General features: G+C 38.6%; 1 protein-coding gene across 5 annotated transcripts in view; it reads right to left on the reverse strand.

The window, feature by feature from the left end:
- The window catches only part of TFDP2 (transcription factor Dp-2), a 167,411-nt gene extending 143,053 nt beyond the window's left edge, over nt 1-24,358 (reverse strand). For 3 of the 5 annotated variants that reach the window (XM_032629719.1, XM_032629718.1, XM_032629717.1), the window contains exon 1: nt 24,035-24,358. The gene's annotated coding sequence lies outside the window, so the exon portion shown is untranslated. The remainder of the gene's footprint in view (nt 1-24,034) is intronic. The other 2 variants (XM_032629722.1, XM_032629721.1) reach the window with 1 other exon arrangement.

Here is a 24,358-nt window from a genome sequence, read left to right on the forward strand (position 1 = left end):
AGAGGCCACAACAGTGAGAGGCCCGCGTACCGCAAAAAAAAGAAAGAAAGAAAGAAAGCTGTGAATTTCTGAGTATGAATTTTGTAATCTGCCATATCACTTGTTTGAAAGAGCTTTCCAGTTGATTCTCTTGGGGCTTCTCTGTAAACAGATCATCTGTAAGCAATGATTACTTTACCTCTTCAGCCACTTTATATACTTCTATCATTCTTTTCTCTGATTGCACTGGCTGATTTCTGCAGTACAATGTTAAATAATAGTGGTGAGTGGTAATAACAGACATTCTTTCTTATTATTCTTTAATCAGACTGTTCCTTTAATGATACTTAATGAAAAATATATCCATAGGTGCTGAAAGGGCATCTGATAAGATTCCATATGCATTCTTCATAAAATATAATCTTACTAAATATTAATCATTTTCTCTTATTAAATGTTTATAATGAGAATTTAACAAGACTGTATAATGAATGCATGTTAAATCTTATCAAATCTTCTGAAAGCATATTTTAGCATTTGCTTAAAAGGCATTAGTAGTCAAAATTAATAATAATTACTAATAAATACTTAAAGTGTTTTCTTATTGATAGAACTTATTTGTAAGAGTACGGCCCCAGTTGCTCTTTAGATGGGCAACCCTTTGACAACTTTATTTTTCCTATGGTAACCTGACAGCTTAGACTTGTTACCTCTTCTGGAGGTAGTTTTTGGTAGTTTATATTTTCCTGGATAATCATCCATTTTGTTTAGGTTCTCAATTTATCTGCTCCCAGGCTGATATTATTCAGCCTTAAAAAGGAAGGGAATTCTGACACATGCTACAACATGAATGAACCGTGAGGACATTCTGCTAAGCAAACTAAGCCAGTCACAAAAAGACAAATACTGTAATTCTACTTACATGAAGTACTCAGAGTAGAGGCAAAATCACAGAGTCAGAAAGTATACCGAATGGTGGTTGCCAGGGGCTGGGGGACAGGGGATGGAAATGGGGGACTGCTGTTTAATGTGTATAGAGTTTCAGTTTTACAAGATGAAGAGTTATAGATATGATGAGCTACATACTAAAAAAGGCTTAAAGTGGTAAATTTTATGTTATGTGTATTTTACCCACAATAAAAAAAATTTCTTTAATGGATAGACAATAAAGTAGGGGATGAGCAAAAACAAAAACAAAAAACTTTACACGGAAAAGTAAGCAAAACAGCCACACAAATTCTGGAAAATACAGAGTAAGGATTAGACCCGTCTAATTATTAAAACCAGTCATAAAGTTACAACAGTTAAAATGTTATATACTGTAAATGCAAAAGCGTATAGATGGATGGACCCAAAAAACAAGTGCAAGAATAGATTTAAATCTACAAAGAAATTTAGTATATATCAAAGTTGACACTTCATATTAGTTAGGTATAAATGGTTTAGGTAGATTACTCAATAAATAGCAATAGGATACAAGACAATTGAGTAATCATCTTAAAAAAATTAATTGGAGGGCTTCCCTGGTGGCACAGTGGTTAAGAATCCGCCTGCCAATGCAGGGGACATGGGTTCAAGCCCTGATCCGGGAAGATCGCACATGCCGTGGAGCAACTAAGCCTGTGCGCCACAACTATTGAGCCTGCGCTCTAGAGCCCGCGAGCCACAACTACTGAGCCCACGTGCTGCAACTACTGAAGTCCGCGCATCTAGAGCCTGTGCTCCATAACAAGAGAAGCCACTGCAATGAGAAGCCCACACAGCTCAATGAAGAGTAGCCCCCACTCGCCGCAACTAGAGAAAGCCCCCCACACAGCAACAAAGATCCAACGCAGCCCAAAACAAATAAATACAATAAAATAAATTTATATAAAAAAATTAATTGGAGCCATAATTTGTACCTTGTTTGAAACAAATTCCAGACGGATCAAAAAATCCAATGCAATTTTTTAGGTGTTAGAAGAAAACATGGGAGCTTGATTTTTTAATCTGTGTGGAAACCTCTTCTAAAATATGAACCCAAACCCAGGATTCATCAAAGGAAGAAAACTGATATGACTACATTTTTTTATATTTAAAGAAAACACCACAATGCAAGTCATAAGAAAAATAAACTGGAAAGTAGTATTTGCAATTCACCTTCCAAAAAAAGAGTTAATTTCTAACCTATGAAAGCTCCTATAAATAAACAGAACATAAATAGATCTAAAGAAAAATGGGCAAAAGATACATAACAGAAAACACAAATGGCTTTTAAACATAAAATATATTCAACCTCTCTCATAAGAGAAATACAAAATAAAGCTGTAATACACAAGATCAAAAATATTGACACTGGTATACTGTACTGAGAAAAAGGAGGGAAAACAGACTTTATCATACTTGCTGGTGGTAGAATAAATAGGTACAATCTTTATGCAGCGTAACTTCACCATATCTATGAAAATTATACATGTATATATCCCATGAGGTTTTTTCCTAGGGTCATGTGAAACCATAGATATAAAGGATACTCACTATGGTGTCACTTTTATAGCAAAAGTTAAGACAAACCCTGTTTACCAATATTAGACTAGTTAAACAAATCATGGCCTAAAACAAGAAATAAGGGAGCGCATTGTGAACTAATAAAGAATGACCTCCAATGTAAACCTTTCAGTGAAAGGAAGCAAGTTAAAGAGAAGTACGTGAAGCATACTAGCATTTGTATAAAAAGACTACCTCCCAGGCAAGGAACTGGCTGGACATATGGCAAAGAGTGGGAAGAACACATTTTTCTTTTCTTTGATCAATTTTAATGAAATAATAAGATGAGCTACTTACATCCTTTATACATTCTGTATTTTTCCCACAAACACAAAATACCTATGTAACACACCAATTTAATTTTTAATTCTGTATTTTCCTTCATACAGAAACAATACTTCTGGACTTCCCTGGTGGCGCAGTGGTTAAGAATCCACCTGCGAATGCAAGGGACACAGGTTCGATCCCTGGTCCAGGAAGATCCCACATGCTGTGGAGCAACTAAGTCCGTGGGCCACAACTACTGAGCCTGTAAGCCACAACTACTGAGCCTGTGCACCACAACTACTAAAGCCCACGTGCCCTAGAGCCCACGCGCCGCAACTACTGAGCCCACGTGCCTCAACTACTGAAGCCCACACGCCTAGAGCCCGTGTTCTGCAACAAGAGAAGTCACCACAATGAGAAGCCCATGCACTGCAATGAACAGTAGCCCCTGCTCACCGCAACTACAGAAAAGCCCGTGGGCAGCAATGAAGACCCAATGCAGCCAAAAAGAAAAAAGAGAGAGAGAGAGAGAAACAATACTGCTTTCAAAAAATAAGTAGAAATAATATCTGAAGTACAGAGTCAGGGTATGGTTTTTGTAACATTTTAGATAGAATCCTCGCTTAAGGAGCTTGAAAAACCAGAATTATTGTATTCTAATCAAATCCTATGTAAAGAAAAGCCTTTTTCTACAAAAAGGTAGAGAACTAAACAAGACCAAATTCACCATATCTGACACACAGTGCAATGTAGCGACATGTGGGATTCCAAGATAAAATTACAGGAACACAGGTTTTAAAAAGCCAGAAGATGGCACTATTACTTCACTAAAGTCTCACTGGTACCTACATCTAAGTCTCTCAAGGTCTTATTAAGAGACGCGTTTTTCCTTTTCTCTATGTCTCTGTCCTGTTGCCCTTCTGCATTCGTGCCTATATTTACCTATCCTTCTACTCTTCACCCAAGATACGAAACTGAAATAAACATGAGTGGAAAAGGAAGACAGAAGAAATTCCTGAATTTATAACAATACTATTTTAAGTGAATACAACATATTTAAAACGTATTATAAGGTTCCTTTTGCTTTAAAATCGTAGTTGATTTACAATTTTATATAAGTTTAGGTATACAATATAGTGATACACAATTTTTAAAGATTATACTCCATTTATAATTATTATAAAATATTGGCTCTATTCCCTGTGATGTATAATATATCCTTGTAGCATATTTATTTTTATACACATTAGTTTGTACCTCTTAATCCTCTAACACTATTTTGCCCCTTCTCCCTTTCCTCTCCCCACTGGTAACCACTAGTTTGTTCTCTATATCTGAGTCTGGTTCATTTTTGTTATATTCACTAGTTCATCTTTTAGATTCCACATATAAATAATGTCATATAGTATTAGTTTTTCTCTGTCTGACTTACTTCACTAAGCATAACACCCTCCAAGTCCATCCATGTTGTTGCAAATGGAAAATTTTCATTCTTTTTAACGACTGAGTAGTATTCCATTGAATACGTGTACCACATCTTCTTTACCCACTCATCTGTTGATGGACACTTAGACTGCTTCCATATCTTGGCTATTGTAAATAACGCTCCTATGAACACTGGGGTTCATGCATCTTTATGAATTAGTGTTTTCCATTTTCTTCAGATATATACGCATGAGTGGTATTGCTGGATCATATGGTGGTTCTATTTTTATTTTTTTGAGGAACCTCCACACTGCTTTCCACAGTGGCTTCACCAATTTACACTCACAGTGTACAAGGGTTCCCTTTGCTCCACATCCTAGCCAACGTTTGTTATTTGTGGTCTTTTTGATGACAGCATTTCTGACAGGTTGAGGTGATAGCTCGTTGCGGTGTTGATTTGCACTTCTCTGATTATTAGCAACGCTGAGCATCCTTTGGTGTGCCTGGTGGCCATCTATACATCTTCTTTGGAAAAAATGTCTGTTTGGATCTTCTGCCTATTTTTTGATTGGGTTGTTTGTTCTTAAGATTGACATGTATGAGCTGTTTATATATTTTGCGTATTAATCCCTTACCAGTCATATCATTTGCAAATATTTTCTCCCATACAGTAGGTTCTCTTTTCATTTTGTTGATGGTTTCGTTTGCTGTGCAAAAGCTTCTAAGTTTAATTAGGTCCATTTGTTTATTTTTACTGTTGTTTCCTTTGCCTTAGGAGACAGATCCAAAAATATGTTACTACAATTTATGTCAAAGAATGTTCTGCCTATGTTTTCTTCTAGGATTTTTATGGTTTCCAGGCTTGCATTTAGGTCTTTAATCTATTTTGAGTTTATTTCTGTACCTGGTGTGAAAAAATGTTCTAATATCTTTCTTTTACATGTAGTTGTCCATAAGGTTCTTTTGTTAAATACGAAAACACAGGTTTATATCCATTCTCTTTTGAAACTACATTAAAATGAAGCTAAAGGACTAAAAAAGGATAAAACCATCCAAAAAATATACATATTGGTACTACCCTGGTGGTCCAGCAGTTAAGACTCCATGCTCCCAATGCAAGGAGCCCGGGTTCCATCCCTGGTCAGGGAACTAGATCCCGCATGCCACAAGTAAGAGCCCACATGCCACAACTAAGACCCAGCACAGTCAAATAAATAAATAAATATTTTTTTAAAAACATATACATATGTAGCATGAAAGGAAACATCAGGGACATAAATACAGCTCACTGAAGCTAGACAGAGGGTAGCTGAACTTGGCTTGGTAAAACAGAACAAGCCAAACCCTATGCATGTGAGGGCAGGTGAGGGTATGAAACCAATAAGCTGCAAACACAACAGAAAGGCTTAAGAATGGAGACATCTGGGTCGGGGCTGAAAATAGGAATATCGGTTGAAAGGCTGTATAAGGAACAGGTTTCACCCAGAAGCCTTATCATGTAGCCAAGAAACTGCTTCTCCTGCACCCTAGCAAGAGACAAGTGATTTGTCTTAAGACACTAAACTAGGATGTAGAAACCAGGTACACACAGGGGTTGTGTGTCACAGCATACCACAAAGAGATTAAGTTAAGATTCACATGCTGAACAGTGGACCCCAGCCGTCTTCCCCAAATCAGCTTCCAGAACACAAGCCAATCAAGCAAGAGACTACGAGATTCCTCCATAGGGAATCTGACCCAAGAGAAGAGACCCTCAATCACTCCATCACCCTGTATTAAGACTTGCAGTTAACAACTCCCCACGGACAGAGTTTTTACTGTCTCACTCTTTACACAGATGGCCAAAGTTTACTGAACAAATGAGGAAAGTCTCTAACATGAAATAAAAAGACCGAATTAACAAAACAGAAGAAGGAAAAGAAAGGAAAGAAAGAAAAGAAGGGGAGAAAGAGAAAGAAAGCAAAGGAAGAGTGGGAAATCTACAAACTATAACAAAAAGCTTTTTAAAATTAGAAAAAAATAAGAATCACAAATCTAGGATGTCCAACTAAAAGGGAATTTCAGAAAAAGAAAAGAGAAAAGAAGGAAAGAAATTATATACCCCCAAAAAATATTTGTTTCTGGTAACACAGTGAACTAAAGGGTCTGTAAACTTCACCTTAACAAATATCTAGAAATGTTGGATACATTAAAATACATATTCTCTCAAATGCTGAGCTCACAAGAAAGCAAAGTTTTCAGCTGCCATGGAGGAATTCGTCAACACAAATAACCAAAACTTTTAACTTTTAATGGCCTTAAAGTGACAAGAGACGAGGCTTTGGGAATCACATGAAGTGAAGAGTTGGAATTAAGGTCCCCACTCCCTTTCTTTTTTTTTTTTTTTTTTTTTTTTCCACCCCGTTTCAAACATTCTCAGTGAAAGGATGGACTAGGGGAGGAGAAGGAAATCAACCACCAGCAAAGACAAGAAAATGTCTCTATCTAGCTCTGGAAACTAGGGGAAAAAGAGGTCTCCTAAAAATCCTCAGACTCAGGTATCATAATGATCTCCAATTAAAAAAAAAAATTCATCCAGACACAGCAAAACACTAAAAATAAAGAGATCTTAAGAACAAGCAGAGAATGACACCAAAGGCACAGGCAGCAGAAGACAAAACAGACAAATAGAACTTCATGAAAAATTTAAAATTCTGTGCATCAAAAGACACTATCCACAAAGTAACAAAGCAACCCACAGAACAGGAGAAAATATTTGCAAATCATACATCCAACAAGGGATCAATATCCAGAATATGCAGAGAACTCTTAAAACTCAACAACCAAAAAAAGAAAAAAAAAACAAAACCAAACAACCCGATTCCAAAATGGGCGAAGGACTTGAATAGACTTTCTTCCAAAGAAGATGTACAAAAGGCCAACAAGTACATGAAAAGATACTCAACATCACTAATCATTAGAAAAAGGCAAAATAAAATCACAGTGAGGTTCTATCTCACACCCATTAGAATGGTTACTCTCAAAACAAGAAGCGTTGACAAGGATGTACAGAAGTCGAGACTTTTGTGCACTGCCAGTGGGGATATAAAATGGTACAGCTAGTGTGGAGTTTAAACAGTATGGAAGTCCTGAAAAAATTCACACTAGAATTACCATGTGATCCAGAAATTCCAATTCTGGATATATACTCGAAAAAACTGAAAGCAGGGTCTCAAAGAGATATTTGTACACCCATGCTCACGGCAGCATTATTTACAACACCTAAAATTTGGAAGTAACCCAAGTATCCGTAGACAGATGAATGGATAAGCAAAATATGCTACATATACACATACAATGGAATATTATTCGACCTTAAAAAAGAAGAAAATAATGACACGTACTCTAACATGGATGAACTCTGAGGACACTATGCTTAGTGAAATAAGCCCATCACATAAAGACAAATACTGTATGGTTCTATGATTTATATGACTACTTAGAGTAATCAAAATCATAGAGGCAGAAAGTAGAATGGTGGTTGTCAGGGGCTGGAGAAGGGGAAAATGGGTGCAGAATTTCAGATTTCAAGAAGAAGAGTTCTGGAGATGATGGTGATGATTGCACAACAATATGAATGTACTTAATGACACTGAAGTGTATCCTTTAAAATGGTTAACACAGTAAACTTTATGTTATGTGTATTTTACTACAATTTTTTTAAATTGGGGGAAAAAACACAGGCAGAGAGAAAAACAGATTATCTACAAGCAAATGACAATTAGACTGCAGAAGACTTCTCAACAGCAGCAAAAGCAAAAACACGGTGAATATCCTCAAGGTGTTAAGGGAAAACAAAAGCAAACTAGAATTCTAAACTATTTTAGAATAGTTTTCACCTAAAAATAAGCGTGAAATAAAAGACATTTTCAGTGAGTTTACCTTCAACAGACATTCAATAAAGAGGCATCCAAAGGATATACTTCAGGAAAATGGAAAACTAAGCTGAAAATGCAAAAGAAATTCAAGGAAGAGAAATAAAAACGGTAAGATTATATATAAACATACATCATCTGTATGACAGTTATACTGAATAATTTTAGAAGATGAAGAAAGTGGGGGAAAAAACAGGAGGAAATATGCCTGGACAACAATAATATAAGAAGGGAGGCATTTGATCAGAATTAAAGAATTCAAAGGGCCTTGTGCTGTTTAGAAAATACTGTGTTAAATTAAATATGCTCACTAAAAATGTAAAGGCAACCACTTAAAGGATAAAAGAATTATCAAAAGCTGGTAGGATAGAAAAACAGAAGCAGCACAGAAAAAGCAGTATAAATGGATGGTAGAAAGAAATGCAAATACATAAATAAACTCGTTAGTTAAAAAGACTGTCACATTGGGTTTAAAATAAACAATAAAATGGAAAACAAAATCCAACTGCTCTTTGCAGTATCTAACACATACCTCCACAGAAAGTAACAGAATGAAAAAAGACAATGTGACTCTATAAACACACAAATGGTCTTCACAGTAAGAGCATTATAGAGGATAAAGAGGATATAACGATTAAAGGTTCTTTTCAGCAGGAAGACACAAATATTCTAAATTTGAATGTATTTTATAACAGTTCACAAATGTATAAAGAAAAAAAGGGCAAATTTACAAGGAGAAACTGAGAAATCTACAACTATAAAAGAGATTTTAACATACACCTCTCAGTAATGATGAGTTGAACAGACAAAATAAGAAAGTCAGTAAGGGTATACACAAAATTTCATCAACACAATTAGTAAGTGTGGTCTAAGAGACATATGTACCAACCTGCCCCCAAAATGGGAGAATACACATTGTTTTCCAAAGAATTCTCTTCAAAACAATGCCTCATTTGATGTGGTCAGTATAACCCTTACACCAAAGCCAGATAATAGGAACAATATGTTAAACTACAGTCGAGTTTAACTTACGTACAGCAACAAAATCAATACAAAAAAACACAAAAATCAATAAACACTAGGAGGATTACAAGGGTAAAGAAAGTCCAATAGTAGGAAAGATTAAATACTTAATAATAAATTACAAGAAATGTATAAAAACTTGTATGAGGGAATTGAAAACATACGTCTACACAAAAGCCTGCGCACGAATGTTCGTAGCAACATTATTATAATAGCCAAAAAGCGTAAACAAACCCAATGTCTACCAACTGATGAATGGATAAATAAAAAGGACTATATCTATACAACGGAATGCATATTATTTGGCAATAAAAAGGAGATGAAGTATTGTTACGTTACACTATGTATAAACCTAGAAAATATTACACTAAGTGGAAGAAGGCAGTCACAAAATGCCACACGTTGTATGACGGAATTTAAATATGATTTAGATATTATACATGAATAGTTCATTTATATGAACTATTCAGAGGAGGCAAATCCAAAGAAACATAAAGTAAATTAGTAGTTGCCCAGGGCTGGAGGGAGAAGGGAATGAGGAGTGACTGCTAAAGGGCACAGGTTTCTCTTCAGGTTACTAGGAATGTTCTGGAATTAGGTGGTGGTGATGGCTGCACATCTCTGTGAATATACCAAAAACCACCAAATCATATACTTTAAAAGGTAAAGTTTATGATAATTATAATGCAATAAAGCTTTTTTAAAAAAAAAAAAACAAGGAAATTTTTCAATACTCCTAAAGATTTGAACAACGGAAAGACATACCCTGTTCTTGGATAAGACAATTGAACATTATAAGGATATAAATTCTCCCTAAGTTAATTTATAAATTCAATGTAATCCCAATAAAAATACTAACAACCCATTTTATAGAGTTAGACAGGTTGATATTAAAGTTGACATAGAGGGACTTCCCTGGTGGCACAGTGGATAAGAATCCACCTGCCAATGCAGGGGACACAGGTTTGAGCCCTGGTCCGGGAAGATCCCACAGGCCATGGAGCAACTAAGCCCGTGCGCCACAACTATTGAGCCTGTGTGCCACAACTACCGAAGCCCACGTGCCTAGAACCCACACTCCGCAACAAGAGAAGCCACCGCAATGAGAAGCCCGCGCACCACAACAAAGAGTAGCCCCCACTCGCCACAACTAGAGAAAGCCCACACGCAGCAACCAAGACCCAACGCAGCCAAATAAATAATTTTTAAAAAATTTTTAAAAATAAAGTTGACATAGAAAACAAACATGCAAGAATAACTAGGAAAGTACTGGAAAAGAAAAACTATGAATGGAAAATAACCTTACCAGATATTAAAATATGCTATACAGCCTCTGTAATTAAAACATTGTGGTACAGATGCACGAATAGGCCAGTAGACCAGTGGACAGAATAGAAAGTACAGAATTAGACCTAAATACAAATGGAAATTTAGTATATGACAAAGTCGGCATCCCCAATCATTGGGTAAAGATGGACTCTTTTCAGATTTTTAAAAAATTGTGGTAAAATACACGTAACATAAGGTTTACTATCTTAACCATTTTTCAGTTTAGAGTTCAGCAGCATCAAGTACATTGACACTGCAGTATAACCAACCTCCAGATCTCTTTTCACTGTGAAAGACTGCAACTACATAATCATTAAACAATAGCTCCACATTCACCCCTCCCCGTGGCCCTTGACAACCACCATTCTGCTTTGTCTCTATGAGTTTGACTGCTCTAAGTACTTCATATAAATGGAATCATACAGTATTTGTCTTTTTGTCACTGGCTTATTTCACTTATCATCAAGTTCCCAGGGTTCATCCATGTTATAGCATGTGTAAGAATTTTCTTCCTTTTTAAGGTTAAACAATATTCCACTGTATGTATATACTACATTTTGCTAATCCATTCATCTATTGATGGACACGTGGGTTGCTTCTATCTTCTATAAACATGGGTGTAAACATGAGTGTACAAATATCGCTTTGAGGCTCTGCTTTCGATTCTTTTGAGTATATATCCAGAAGTGGAATTGCTGGATCACATAGTAATTCTACTTTGAATTTTTTGAGGAACTTCTATACTGTTTTCAACACTGGCTGTACCATTTTATAAATTTTACCACCAACAGGGTAAGGGTTTCAATTTCTTCACCAACCAAGGTTCCAATCCTCACCAACACTTGTTATTTTGTTTTATTGGTTTTTTTTTTTTTTAATAGGCGTCATCCTAATAGGTATGAGGTGGTATCTCACTGCGTTGTTTTGTTTGTTTGTTTGTTTTGGGGGGTACGCAGGTCTCTCACTGTTGTGGCCTCTCCCGTTGCGGAGCACAGGCTCCAGACACGCAGGCTCAGCGGCCATGGCTCACGGGCCCAGCCGCTCCGCGGCATGTGGGATCTTCCCGGACCGGGGCACGAACCCGTGTCCCCTGCATCGGCAGGCAGACTCTCAACCACTGCGCCACCAGGGAAGCCCTCTCACTGCGGTTTTGACTTGCATTTCCCTAATGATTAGTGGATGTTAAACATCTTTTCATGTGCTTTTTGGCCATTTGTATATCTTCTTTGGAGAAATGTCTATTCAAGTCTTTTACCAATTTTTTTTTTTTGGCTGTGTTGGGTCTTCATTGCTGCACACAGGCTTTCTCTAGTTGCAACGAGCGGCGGGGGCTACTCCCCGTTGTAGTGCATGGGTTTCTCACTGCTGTCGCTTCTCTTGTTGCAGAGCACGGGCTCTAGGCACGCGGCCTTCAGTAGTTGTGGCACTCGGGCCCTGGGGGGTGCGGGCTTCAGTAGTTGTGGCACAGGTTCAGTAGTTGTGGCTCTTGGGCTCTAGAGCGCAGGCTCAGAAGTTGTGGTGCACGGGCTTAGTTGCTCCACGGCATCTGGGATCTTCCTGGACCAGGGATCGAACCCATGTCCCCTGCACTGGCAGGCGGATTCTTAAGCACTGCACCACCAGGGAAGTCCTTTTGCCAATTTTTGAATCAAGTTGTTTGGGTTCTGGTAGAAGTTCTTTATATATCCTAGATATTAACGCCTTATGAGACATATGATTTGCAAATATTTTCTCCCATACCATAGGCTGCCTTTCACCCTTAATGGTGTCTTTTGATGCAGACATTTTTAATTCTGACGTAGCCCAATTTATCTATTTTTACTTTTGTTACCTGTGCTTTTGGTATCATGTCCAAGAAATCACTGCCAAATCCAAAATCATAAAGATTCTTACCTATGTTTTCTTCTAAGAATTTAATACTTTTAGCTCTTAAGTTTAGGTCTTTGATTCATTTTGAGTTAATTGTCATATATGGTATAAAGGCCCAATTTTTTTTTTTTCACATGGATATCCAGTTTCCCCAACATCATTTGTTGAAAAGACCACCCTTTCCCCATTGAATGGTCTTGGCACCCTTGTCAAAAATAACTTGCCCATATATGCAAGGGTTTATTCTGGGCTATTATATTCCACTGATTTTTATGTCTGTCTTTATGCTAGTACCACATTGCTTGATTACTGTAGCTTTGTAATAAGTAGTGAAATTGGGAAGTCTGAGTCCGCCAGCTTTGTTCCCTTTCAGGATTACTTTGGCTATGTGAGGTCCCTTGAAATTCTTTATGAATTTTAGAACGGATTTTTGTTTCTGTTAAAAAAAAGAAACTGGGATTTTGATAAAGATTGCACTGAATCGGTACATCACTTTGTGTGGTATTGACATTTTAGCAATATTAAGTCTTCCAGTCTAGGAACACAAGTTGTCTATTTATTTGTGTCTTCTTTAATTTCAGCAATGTTTTATAATATTCCATGTACCAGTGTTTTGCCTCCTTGATTAAGTTTATTCCTAAAGTATTTTATTCTTTTTTCCTTTCATGCTATCCTGAATGGAATTGTTTTCTTAATTTCCCCTTTGGATTGTTCACTACGTTAGTGTGTAAAAATGCAACTGATTCTTTTGTGTTGATTTTTTTATCCTGCAACTTTGCTGAATTTGTTCATTAATTCTAATAGGTTTGGGTATGTAGAATCTTTAGGGTTTTCTACATCTAAAGATCATATTGTCTGCCAATGGAGAAAATTTTGCTTCTTCCTTTCCAATTCAGATGTCTTTTACTTCTTTTTCCTGACTAATTGCTCCAGTTAGGACTTCCAGTACTATGTTAAATAGAGTGGTGACTGCAGACATCCTTGTCTTGTTCCTGAACTTGAAGAAAAGCTTTCAGTCTTTCACAACTCAGTGTGATGTTAGCTGTGGGCTTCTCCTATAGGGCCTTTTTACATGTTGAGGTAGTTCCTTCTATTCCTAGTTTGTTGAGTGTTTTTATCATAAAGGGTGTTGAATTTAGTCAAATACTTTTCGGTATCAACTGAAAAGATGAACTTTTTAATACATGGTGCTGGGCAATCATTCTGAAAAAGATAAAATTAGATCCATATCTCACACCATACACACAAATAAACTCCAAAAGGATTAGAGATCAAGATTTAAAAAATGAAAGTGGGCATCCATCAACTTAACCAAGGTAAACAAGGGTAAACAAGGTAAATATCACCAATGGTAAAACATATTGACATGACGAAGCCCTTGATGAGCTCTGTGAAAGAAAGACACATCATTTTTTGTGGTATTTTTAGTAAAAAGGCATAACCATACTCCAATCATGAGACAACATTGGACAAAGTCAAATAAAGGATATTCTGGAAAATATATGATCGGTACTCTTCAAAAGTGTCAAGGTCATGTAACAAAGAAAAACTGAAGGCTGTTAGAGAATAGAGAATACTAAGGAGAAACAACTAAATGCAATGTGGGAGCCTAGATAGGATCCTGGAACAGAAAGATGTCATTACAGAAAAAAATGATGAAATTCAAATTAAGGTCTGTAGTTTAGTTAATAATATTGTCCTGATGTTAGTTTCTTGCTCCTGATAATTATGCAATGGTTATGAAAAGGTTAAATTAACATTAGGAAGTTGTATCTTTCCTGTAAGTCTCAAATTAAAGTAAAAAAGTTTTAAAAAAAGAAATACAGCAATAATTATACCACTAAGAGTGATAACCATCAAAAGAACTAAAAGCAGATATGGTTAAAGGTAGTTTTACTAATTCGTGCTGTTAGAAATCAAGATAGTTCCCCTTGGGGAAGAGGTGTTCGTGACTGGAAAGGGCAGTAGGGTGCTGTTAATCGTCTGTTTCTGGATCTAGGGTGCTAGTTACACTGATGTGTTATTTAGTTAGTGAAAATTTGTCCAATTTTAGGTATCTATCATCTTTCAGTAAAAAAGCAGTTTTTAAAAACATAGTTTTACCTCTGGATAGTGAGATGAAAAATATGAAGATTCTTTTTCAGAAAATTTTAAATTGGTAACTGCCAAATATTAATACAAGAAGTCAGAAAGGCAAGCATGAGTCCCTAAGCCCAGAAGAATCCAGAAAGCACAACTTGTCTATTTTATTTCTCCATCGTCAGCAACCAATCTCCTATATTCCTCTTGAGAAAAAGTGGGATTTGTGCAAGATAACCAAGAGCTAAGACTAAGAGTAGATATAACAGGGGGTATCGGGCTTCCCTGGCGGGGAAGTGGTTGAGAATCTGCCTGCTAATGCAGGGGACACAGGTTCGAGCCCTGGTCTGGGAGGATCCCACATGCCGCACAGCAACTAGGCCCGTGAGCCACAACTACTGAGCCTGCGCATCTGGAGCCTGTGCTCCGCAGCAAGAGAGGCCGCGACAATGAGAGGCCCGCGCACCGCGATGAAGAGTGGCCCCCGCTTGCCACAACTAGAGAAAGCCCTCGCACAGAAACGAAGACCCAACACAGCAAAAATTAATTAATTAATTAACAGGTAGTATCTTCAAGGGAACTATCAGACACAACAAGATTCACACAGTAAGCACTAGATAATGTAAACTATGAGAGAGCTTCTGATATCGGACATAAAAATGTTACCAAACACACACTGGTTACTTAAGATAGATGTAGATTCAATGTGAAAAATTCATCTAAGTTGCTAGTAGTCACAACATGAAAAAGTTTTTCCAAACTTTCTTTAGCCTAGAAATCATTTTATTGACTGCTATTTGTTAGTTGCATACGTTCTTTTTCTTCCAGTTTTGAGATATAGCTGTCAAAAGCACTGCAGAAGTTTCGGTGGACAGCATGATCTGTCTACATACCTCATGAAGGGATTATCACAATAAGCCTAGTGAATATCCATCATCTCATACAGATACAAAACTAAAGAACCAGAAAACTACTGTTCTCCTTGTGATGACAGCTCTTAGGATTTCCTCTCTTAACAACTTCCGTACATAACATAGAGCAGTGTTCACTATATTTATCATGGTGTACATTACACCCCCAGTTTTGTTTTTTTTTTTTTGGCCGCACCATGCAGCATGTGGGATCTTAGCTCCCAGGGATCAAACCACACCCCCTACAGTGGAAGCATGGAGTCTTTTTTTAAAAAAATAACTTTATTTATTTTTGGCTGCATTGGTCTTTGTTGCTGCACGCGGGCTTTCTCTAGGTGTGGCGAGCGGGGGCTACTCTTCGTTGTGGTGCGCAGGCTTCTCACTGCGGTGGCTTCTCTTGTTGCGGAGCACGGGCTCTAGGTGCGCAGGCTTCAGTAGCTGTGGCACGTGGGCTTAGCTGCTCAGTGGCATGTGGGATCTTCCCAGCCCAGGGATCGAACCCATGTCACCTGCATTGGCAGGCGGACTTTTAACCACTGTGCCACCAGGCAAGTCCCAGCATGGAGTCTTAACCACTGGATCGCCAGGCAGGTCCCACAAACTCATTCTTTAATAACAACATACTTGGCTCTTTTCAAAATAAAATGGAATCTGTTACATAAACTTATTATGCTTTTGAGTATTAAAGAAAAAAAAAGAAAGATTTCTCTTTTCCAAATACTTTCCCCTATTCTATCTTTCCCTGCACTTAGAATTCTTCAAGGGCTGAGGCTATGTCATGCTCTTCTGTCAGTTCAGTGGCTCACACAGTGCCTGTAACATAGTAAGCACTCCATATCTGTCAGCTGAGTGACTCACACACAGACCAGCTGGTGAGGAATCCCCATTGCTCCATGCCTACTATCTGGCTGATGGTTCATATCATCTCTAAGAATAAGTAAGGTAAAAAATAAAGAGGGCGGGGGAGGCTTGAATTTAAAAGGCTAGTAAACAGAATAAGGGAGTTGGAAAGTAGTCAAAAATTAAAATCTAATTAGATCATTAAACATTTTTCCAGTGGGGAAGAAAATACTTTAAAGAAATACATGCATTTTAAAAACAGGGACTTCCCTGGTGGCACAGTGGTTAAGAATCCGCCTGCCGATCCAGGGGACTCGGGTTTGAGCCCTGGTCCGGGAAGATCCCGCATGCGGAGCAACTAAGCCCATGCGCCACAACTATTGAGCCTGTGTTCTAGAGCCTGCGAGCCACAACTACTGAGCCCACGTGCCACAACAACTGAAGTGCACGTGCCTAGAGCCCGTGCTCCACAACAAGAGGAGCCACCGCAATGAGAAGCCTGCGCACTGCAACGAAAAGTGACCCCCACTCGTCACAACTAGAGGAAGCCCACGCGCGGCAACAAAGACCCACGCAACCAAAAGCTTATTAATTAATTTAAGGAAAAAACATGAAGGACTTCTCTAGTGGTCCAGTGGTTAAGACTCCACTTTTCCACTGCAGAGGGCACGGGTCTGGGAACTAAGATCCTGCATGCTGAGCAGTCCAGCAAAAAAACAAAACAAAACAAAAAAGATGATTCTGGCTGCAATGCTTAAGGATTGGAGACAGAAAAAGATCAAAGAAGGAAGGTCAAAAGGAAGCTATTATTGTAGAGGAAAGGAATGGAGGCCCGGACTATGGTAACAACAGTAGGAATGGCGAGAAACGGACATGGATTACCTTTTTGCTTCAGGTATCTCTACCATGAAAAATTCTCTTCAGACTGTATGGGGTTAAACGAGCATTGGTATCTTGCACAAAATGGGCATTTAATAAATTTAATCAATGAATTAATGGAAACCAAAGCTCAATATAGATGAGAAGATTCTAAAGAGAGTTCCTAACTGCTCTAAGGAAACCTTCAACAAGGTATATCACTCCCGATGAAATGTGCATGCAGCTGCTAGGGAAAGGGGATCCTGCCAACTATTGATCACTGAGTTAAATGTAACTCTAGACAAGATTTTAGAGTCATTACTGAGAGCAGTCTATGAACACAGAAAAAACAATAACCAGCCTATGCTCCTGGAAATCAGTATAGTTTCATTAAGGATGAGTAATGACAGATTAATGCTCTTTTTTTTTTTGACAGTTATTAAACAGATAGGATTTTTTTTAATGAAGTATATATAAAGTTACCTGGGTTTTAGGAAGGCAATTGTTAAAGTTCCTTATATTTTCCTTGTGAAAACCTAGAACTATTTGAGGTAGATAATGATAAATTAGCTAGATTTCTAATTAGCTGAACAACTTGAATCAAAGAATTAACAGGTTTTTAAAATTCAACATTATGAGGTCTCTAGCAGGGTGAGAGCTCTGCTCCTAGGCCCACCTAGTCAACATTTTAATAATATTTGTATGAAGGCTATGTCAGCATTATCAAAATTATAGTTTATCAAATCTATGGATAAACAAATAAGCTTTTTTATTGAATGACCAAATCAAGACTTTTTCTTTTTTTTAGAGTCAACAAACTGGAACCAATCTGACAAGATAAAATTTAATCGGGATAAATATCAAGTCCTACCAAAAAATATTCTATTAAAGAACTGGGAGAGCACGGACAAAACAACTCAAGAATGTTAGGTGACTACAAAATCAATAACGGGTAATGCACATAGCACTTAAATGCCAGGGACTATTCTAAATGCTTTACATATATGTATTCATTTATTCCTTAGAAGAACCCTATCAGATAGGTACTATGATAAACCCCATTTTACAGATGAGAAAACTGAGGCCCCAAAATGTTTTCATAATTTACTCAAGGTCACCCAGCTGATAAACTGTAGAACCAGGATTTAAACCCAGGCAGGCTAGCCCCAGAGTTCGCCTTCTTGACAGGACATTATTGTAAATTAACAGTGCCACGTGATTGCCAAAGAAGCAAGTCTACCCTTAATCTTAAATCAGAGAGGTAATTTACGGTCTTCTCTACTGGTTAATATCTAATTATGGGTACTACACTTTTAAGAAGAATATGGATGAACTGACAAACCCACAAATGAGCCATAAGTAATTTGAGGAGGTGCAAATCATTAGAGGAGGTTAAAGACTGAGAATACTTTGTCTAGAAAAGAAACGAATCATGAGAGTATAGGAAGTATCTTCAAATATTTGAAAACCCACTACAGAGGGGACAGAACTAAAACCAGTGAAGATATAACTTCTAGTTCTGTAAAAGAAATAATTTTATAAAAATGAGAGTTGTCCAAATATCTTTGCCTCAGAAACTATGAATCTTCTCTCCAGAAAAATATACAAATGCACATAAAATTTCCAAGGGTTCACAAATCTACTTTTAATGTACTCATGCCCCATCCTTAGAATTACTTAACCCAGATTAAAACAGAAAAGATTCAAGTATGAAGAGGCAAATATATTTTATAATCTTTAAAACTGATTACAGCTTAAAACTTTATGATCTAAAAAGCACTGAACTTCATGCTTTCTAGTTTCCCCTAAGACACATTAAGATACATGTTACAGTAAGAGCTTAAAATATCATGACAGGTTCAGAAAAAAAGTGAAATCAAGTTTGCCAAGCAACAATGTAAACCAACTATAAGTAAGTTCTGACTGTAAGTAATAATGGCTTACTATTTCATCTTTAAAAGAAACATACCTGGGGCTTCCCTGGTGGCGCAGTGGTTAAGAATCCGCCTGCCAATGCAGGGGACACGGGTTCGAGCCCTGGTCCGGGAAGATCCCACATGCCGCGGGGCAACTGGGCCCGTGAGCCACAACTACTGAGCCTGCGCGTCTGGAGCCTGCGCTCCACAACGAGAGGCCGCGACAGTGAGAGGCCCGCGCACCGCGATGAAGAGTGGGCCCTGCTCGCTGCAACTAGCGAAAGCCCTCACATAGAAACGAAGACCCAACACAGCCAAAAATAAATAAATAAATAAATTTTAAAAAAAAAAAAAAAAAAAAAAGAAACATACCTAAGTTTAAAGATTAAAAAATGAGGTGCTAATATACTACTCAATATCTAATATTTAATGCCCAAATTAGAAAGTTTCCCCCTCTGCCTTTAAGACTTCATCCTAAACTCTCCCTTCTCATCTTTTAGTCCCGATTGGTTGTTAAGGTTGACAAACTAAGAAACAATGTACTAGAAGTCAGAATACTAGGTTCTACTTCACTATTTTTGCCATGAATTTAATTTTGGCTTAGTCTGTTTCCTCACCACATTCTACAAACTTTCATACACCTAAATAGCCTTTAAAAATGGTGAAGTCCATATTAACAAATTGAAGGAGAAAAACCTATGATCATCTCAATCGATGCAGAGAAAACTTTCAACAAAATTCAACACCCATTTATGATAAAAACCCTGCAGAAAGTAGGCAAAGAGGGAACTTTCCCCAACATAATAAAGGCCATATATGACAAACCCACAGCCAACATTGTCCTCAATGGTGAAAAACTGAAACCATTTCCACTAAGATCAGGAACAAGACAAGGTTGTCCACTCTCACCACTATTATTCAACATACTTTTGGAAGTTTTAGCCACAGCAATCAGAGAAGAAAAATAAATAAAAGGAATCCAAATTGGAAAAGAAGAAGTAAAGCTGTCACTGTTTGCAGATGACATGATACTATACCTAGAGAATCCTAAAGATGCCACCAGAAAACTACTAGCGCTAATCAATGAATTTGGTAAAGTAGCAGGATACAAAATTAATGCACAGAAATCTCTGGCATTCCTATACACTAATGATGAAAAATCTGAAAGTGAAATTAAGAAAACACTCCCATTTACCACTGCAACAAAAAGAATAAAATACCTAGGAATAAACCTACCTAAGGAGGCAAAAGACCTGTATGCAGAAAATTATAAGACGCTGAGGAAAGAAATTAAAGATGATACAAATAGATGGAGAGATATATACCATGTTCTCGGATTGGAAGAATCAACATTGTGAAAATGACTATACTACCCAAAGCAATCTACAGATTTAATGCAATCCCTATCAAACTACCACTGGCATTTTTCACAGAACTAGAACAAAAAATTTCACAATTTATATGGAAACACAAAAGACCCTGAATAGCCAAAGCAATCTTGAGAACGAAAAATGGAGTTGGAGGAATCAGGCTCCCTGACTTCAGACTATACTACAAAGCTACAGTAATCAAGACAGTATGGTACTGGCACAAAAACATTGGGATCTCGCCAACGTGGCTCCCCAGCCGCCTCCGGGGCAGGCTACATAGATCAATGGAACAGGATAGAAAGCCCAGAGATAAACCCACGCACATATGGTCACCTTACCTTTGATAAAGGGGGCAAGAATATACAGTGGAGAAAAGACAGCCTCTTCAATAAGTGGTGCTGGGAAAACTGGACAGGTACATGTAAAAGTATGAAATTAGAACACTCCCTAATACCATACACAAAAATAAACTCAAAATGGATGAAAGACCTAAATGTAAGGCCAGAAACTATCAAACTCTTAGAGGAAAACATAGTCAGAACACTCTATGACATAAATCAAAGCAAGATCCTTTTTGACCCACCTCCTAGAGAAATGGAAATAAAACCAAAAATAAACAAATGGGATCTAATGAAACTTAAAAGCTTTTGCACAGCAAAGGAAACCATAAACAAGACCAAAAGACAACCCTCAGAATAGGAGAAAATATTTGCAAATGAAGCAACTGACAAAGGATTAATCTCCAAAATTTACAAGCAGCTCATGCAGCTCAATATCAAAAAAAAATGAACAACCCAATCCAAAAATGGGCAGAAGACCTAAAGAGACATTTCTCCAAAGAAGATATACAGATTGCCAACAAACACGTGAAAGAATGCTCAACATCATTAATCATTAGAGAAATGCAAATCAAAACTACAATGAGAAATCATCTCACACCAGTCAGAATGGCCAACATCAAAAAATCTAGAAACAATAAATGCTGGAGAGGGTGTGGAGAAAAGGTAACACTCTTGCACTGTTGGTGGGAATGTAAATTGATACAGTGACTATGGAGAACAGTATGGAGGTTCCTTATAAAACTAAAAATAGAACTACCATACAACCCAGCAATCCCACTACCAGGAGAAAACCATAATTCAAAAAGAGTCATGTACCAAAATGTTCATTGCAGCTCTATTTACAATAGCCAGGACATGGAAGCAACCTAAGTGTCCATCATCAGATGAATGGATAAAGATGATGTGGCACATATATACAATGGACTATTACTCAGCCATAAAAAGAAACGAAATTGAATTATTTGTAGGGAGGTGGACGGACCTAGAGTCTGTCATACAGAGTGAAGTAAGTCAGAAAGAGAAAAACAAATACCGTATGCTAACACATATATATGGAATATAAGAAAAAAAAAAAGGTCATGAAGAACCTAGGGGCAAGACAGGAATAAAGACACAGACCTACTAGAGAATGGACTTGAGGATATGGGGAGAGGGAAGGGTAAGCTGTGACAAAGTGAGAGAGTGGCATGGACATATATACACTACCAAACATAAAATAGATAGCTAGTGGGAAGCAGCCACATAGCACAGGGAGATCAGCTCCGTGCTTTGTGACCACCTAGAGGGGTGGGATAGGGAGGGTGGGAGGGAGGGAGACGCAAGAGGGAAGAGATATGGGAACATATGTATATGTATAACTGATTCACTTTGTTATAAAGCAGAAACTAACCTTTGTAAAGCAATTATACTCCAATAAAGATGTTAAAAATAAATAAAAATGGTGAAGTGCAATGTAATATACGACTCATGCATTATGCATAAAACATAAAGTATCAATAGCAAGAAAACAAAGCCAGTCTTTCTACAATGCTAAAAAAAATAAAAGCAAATGTATATTCACATTTCAATTCCTAATTACAAAAAGCAACCTTTGAATCCTTCAGGTTGTTTTGATGTATAATTTCCATCCACAAATGCTTTCCATATTAAGGATAAACACATCTGTGCACCCAATTTCAAGTTGTATTGAGGGGACATAGCTCACAGTTAAGAATTTTGGGTGCAAGGGAAAAACCTGAAGGTGCCAGTCGGAGGACACATTTCCAAGAGTTGGGGGGAAAAGCATATGATCACAAAATGGTAACGTGAAGTATTAAACACTTGAAACTTCTGTTTTCCCTCTTAAACAACTAGACAGAAAGAGAACTCCAAAATAAGAGTTTAATAAGTCTTGGGCCTTTATTAAATATAAGCACCACATTGCTGAAACTGCAACTGAACTGCCAGAACAGGGCTACAGACACCATGTCTGCCATGAGACTAGACTCTAGTTCCAGGCACAAGATGTTCTAATAAATAACAAATGCATCAAGAGCCAGCACAGAAGTGTGACAGAATCCGGGGTCTAGGCATTTGATTTTTCTCCGGGTGCTACTTGAGAATGGACACTGCCATTAAAGATTTATTACAGTAACAGGATAGTGATAAAGCTTTAGCTAAATTATAGGCCAACCAATGAAATGGAAAAGCAACATGCAATATCAGATCAATTAAATTATTTTCTGTATAATTTTGTACAGAGGTAGGGTCATGATTACACCGTACAGAGGACAGATGAATAACCTCAACTATACCTATTAGGTGAAGATGATTTCAAGCCATTAAGAGAAAAGAAAAGTGGCCCAGAAAAAAAATTAGGCTATAGAAATCAAATGAAAAAACACAACACTAAGATTTGGGGGAGAAAGGGGAAGGAAGGGAATGAGCTACTGACTTACCAAAAAGAGAGCAAAGAAGTGGGACAGGGAGTCTGAGCCCTCAGGGCCAGAATGAGGAAAAGTATTCAAAGCCTCAAAGGGAGCTTCAGCAGTGAATACGGAAAGGGATGAGCCTGTTAACTGTTTCAACGGAAAAAGAGAAACAACACGGGGAACTTTTCTAAACCATCATTCACGGGGGTCAATTAAATGCCTAACTCAAGCAGGGCAGGGCAATTAATAGGAGGTGAGCTTTGTTCCAAATGGTGACACCGATTAGTCCATTTCCTCCTGGCAACACCCTCAATAGGTGGATACGATTTTACAGATGAAGAAACTGAGACCACACAACGCCAGGTAACAGAGACTGGTACCAGAGACGGAGCACTCATCCCCTTAGTTGCACTGTCTCCCTGCAAGAGCCTATAAAAATCTTTACCCTTTTCTGTGGAGAGAGACCTTGGCTCTCCGGAATTTCTCAAAAGAGTCTGGGCCCCAAAAGTGACCCTCTACTTGAGAGAAAAGTTCCCTTATAGAGGCTACGAGGCTCTTCCAAGCGCACGAGGCTTTGGAACTCTGAAATACACCTGGTAGAGATGGAAAACCAGACATAGAAGCCATGCTTCTCCCCTGAAGATACCGAGAAAGTAGAAAGCAGCCCTTCCTCTCTTCCACGAGGCGTGACTCAGGGACGGTGCCTCCCCCAATTCGCTCTGTGTGTCTGTGTGTGGCTGGGGGGCGGAGACCGGGGGGGGACCGGGGGGGGAGGGGCGGTCTCCGGTTTCCAACTCTCTTCCCCAGACATTCAAGGGTTACTCGGCCAGGCCTGGAAGAATGCGTGGGAATAAACAGATGGGACTCGGGGTGACAAGGGGGCCCGGAGGCGCAGGGAGGGAAACTGCCCAGGAACACGCCGGGCCGGGTCCAGAGGCCCTCGGCACGGAGCCCGCGCCCGCACCCTGAACCTTACCGCCGCTTGGCTGCAGAAAACGAGGCGACCGCGCAGGGCTGTTCTTCGAGCCTGGGGCACGTCTTCGGGCGCCGCCGCTCCAGTGGCGCCCGCGGCTGGCGGCGGCCGGCTCCCGGCCGACTCGCACGCCGGGCAGGCTGGCGATCCGCGGCCTGCCCAGTCGAGGCCCTGGAGTTCGAGGCCCCGGGACGCCGACCGCGCGCGCGCCCCTGAGCCTGCCCAAAGAGGAAGGGTCAGGGCGCGCCCGCGTACCGAGCAGCGGCGGCGGCTGCAGCCGAGACCGCAGGCAGCTTCGTCCGCCCTCGCCCGGCCAAGCCACTGCCC

Source organism: Phocoena sinus, chromosome 4, assembly GCF_008692025.1.
Source record: "Phocoena sinus isolate mPhoSin1 chromosome 4, mPhoSin1.pri, whole genome shotgun sequence".
Taxonomy (NCBI): domain Eukaryota; kingdom Metazoa; phylum Chordata; class Mammalia; order Artiodactyla; family Phocoenidae; genus Phocoena; species Phocoena sinus.